Raw genomic sequence first — 3,280 nt, forward strand, 5'->3', positions numbered from 1 at the left:
TAGTTTACCTGTTTTGCATGTACGATTCTCCCCCCCCCCCATCGGTCTGGTCAAGGCCCCCATCAGCCAAAGCTCGTCGGGCAGCTGGGGTGGCGCCAGCGAGGGGGGGGGGGGCGAAAGGCAGGGCCCCGTCAGGGAGAGCTTCCCCCCCCCCCGGGGAGAAAAAGCACAATTCGTCGGGAAGAAAAAAATATTATATGTATTTTTCACATAGTAGACTCTAAAATCGATTAAATAAGTCCACGCCCACTTTGCTTTCGTCGGGGAAATATCCCCCACTCCCGTCGGGCAAATCTTGACGCCACCCCTGGCCCCAGGCCCTACTGGAGGAGCTTAAACGAAAGTTTCATTCATAGGTTGATTACCGTATTTTTTTTAATACGGTGGTACCTATCTGTTATGGGACGTTTTCCTTTAAATGGTTCTCATATCCACACCCTACTCCGGATGGTCACAAAAATTTGATCACCTCATCCTTAGGTCATACCTAACATTCCCTGTATCTTCCACTGTTAAAAATAAAGGTGCAACTAAAGGTGCAAAGATAGAAAATGGTGCACAGTTGCACCTTTTTCTTATAAAAAGGTGCAGAGAGGGTGCAGAGTTCAGATAATCGATTAAAAGGCTCATCTTTGCACCTTTTGTTATCGGAAAATGAAGATGGTGCAAAAATGTACCTTTTTATAGTAGAAAGGAACAAGTCTAGCTTTGTCAAAAGCTAGTATTAGTTACAAAACATGTTCTGTTTGGGTTTCATGAATACCAGTGTTCGACACGGAAATGCGGTGTATTACCTTGAAAAATGTTTCAATATAGGCCAGCATTAATTTCTTTAGACAAGCAGGTTCTGTAAAGCCTATTTGATTTGGTTGAGTATCTGTAGGGCCTACAATAACGGAGAGCGTCATTGAATAAAATTAAGCAATGACAGATTTTTCATTGCTTTACATCGACAACGATAGACGCAGTGCTAGTCCTACGTGAAGTAAGTAGGCCTATATTTAAAATGAAAAACCACTGGTAGTCCTTCACTTATCCTATTATCATGGAACAGTTAAAATGGATATATATAAAACACGGGTGATTTAGTTGCCGTGTGGTAAAAAAAAAAGGGCATGATTGACTTAGAAGGTGCAACTTCAAGTGGTCTGAAAATCTCATTGGGTTCATTATTACCACATCAAGGGTGCAAATTCGTAACTTGGGGCTGAACTTAGTACTTGCAGGGTTCACAACAGCACCACAAGGTTCAAATCAGCAACCATTGAGGTCCACTTGAGCAACTTAGCAAGTTCACATGAGTACCTTATCAGGTTAACATAAGTACCTTTAGCAGTTTAAAGCTTGGTTTCCATAAAATTGCTATACGCTAATTACCCACAGCTTTTGGTTGGTGTCCAAACATCGCTAACACTTTCGCCAACAGTGCATGTTGAACTTGGTTCAACCGTTGCAGACAAAACAGGATCATGTGCCCACCCCGCCACCCCGATTCGTCTGCAGTGCAATCAGCAAAGTTGAACCAGGTTCAACCTTCAACTGTCGGCGACTGTCGCCGATAGGGTTAGCGATTTTATGGAAACCAAGCTTTGTGCTGATTGGTCGGTCGAATCATGAGGGAGCCTTCCCGACTGCGTCGGGGCTGCTACGCGTTACAACGTCGTTACAAATTATATTAGGCACCTTGAGTAATCACAGTACCTTACGGGTTCAATCAGCACCTAACAGGTTTACATGAAATTGGCACCTCGGCAGGTTCGCATGATTGGTTAGTAAATCCACCTTAGCAGGTTCACATGAGCACCTCAGCAAGTTCACATGAGCACCTTATTAGCAGAAATAACAGTTAAATCTTATCGTGTGCGGCGGGCTTTAAAGAAACTAGTGCACGCGCGTACGACGAATGACAGTTAGGCGCGTGTAATGTGTGCGGGCAGGCTTTTTTCCCCCGCCGGCGGCTGAATGAAATCAGACAGTTGACGACGCACCCTCTGTTTATATGCACGTATGTCTTGTCTAACCTCATTAATGTTTGTCTGGTTGTTGACGTCTTTCCATCAAAAGTCGAAACATTATTGGTCGGTTGTTCTTCTTTTCATCAGTCATTTGGCAATAACAAAACTGCGTAAGTTAAATAGGCCTAGACCAAACCTAGGCCTATGCTACCTAGGCTAGGCCTAGCATAGGCTAGGCCTAGGCCTAATAGGGGCCTATCAGATAGATAGACCCCCAGGCACCCACCCGTAGCCTGGCCCTAGGCCTAGGCTAGGCTTACTTTAAGCAAAATTAATTAAATTCGTTAAGGCCAGCCTAGACATATAATAGGAAGACTTCTTGGGCACTGATCAATCACTGTCTTCTGCTAGAATATTTTGACAGAAAACTTGGAAATGTAGACAAAAAAAGTTTCTTTTCATATGTACCCTCTCCTCTAGCCTAGGCATAGGCTAATAATACGCTTGACAAATGTAGGCCTATGCCTAGAAATTATATCCAATATGGCATATCAACAAAGTAAATATAAAACAGAAACATAATCCTGAATAAGACAATTTATGCCCATGTCATTAACCTCAACCTGATATTATTATTATTTAACCAACTGGTAAGGGAGTGTTCAGAAATACTTGTTGTTGGGGAAGAGGCGAGGGTTTCTAAGTAATGTGGAACAAAATCCTTTTAGGTCCTGAAAAATGAATCGAAAAATAAAATTGCACTTAAGGAAGGGGAAAAATACAATTAAGAAATATTAGCTTTTCTACATATAACTTAAATAAGACTGATAATTTTAGATGCCCTCTAAGTGCTTTTATGGTAAAACTTCCCAAAACGTTATGGTATTTATGGTAAGATTTTTCTAAACGATGGTCTGTGTTTGGACACACAGTACCGTTTTGTTTAGCGTTTCGGGAAGTTTTACCATAAACGCTACGATTTGAATTTAAATGATGTTGAGTGCCATAGCTTCTGATGAGTTGCACTCCTAAATTTGGTATAAAAACATACATTTATAATTAAGCATTGCACTATCTGGAAAATAATTTCCTGCCTTTCTTCCGTTACTTTGTTTTTGTGTATTCATTGATATACATTAAAAAAAATACTTTGAACATTTTCTTTCATTGTTTTAATCTTTCATTCAAACTAAAGGAAAGTAATTTGACATGGACTAAATTTGATTGTTAATTAATGGAAAATTTGGCATGTAAAATAAGTTCAACATAGAAATTATTTGACCTTGGAAAGTTTGAATGTATATTCAATGCCTATCCATGGTTCA

This window comes from Anneissia japonica, unplaced genomic scaffold (assembly GCF_011630105.1).
Source record: "Anneissia japonica isolate Jap-2015-1 unplaced genomic scaffold, ASM1163010v1 scaffold997_len2565447_cov190, whole genome shotgun sequence".
Lineage (NCBI taxonomy): Eukaryota > Metazoa > Echinodermata > Crinoidea > Comatulida > Comatulidae > Anneissia > Anneissia japonica.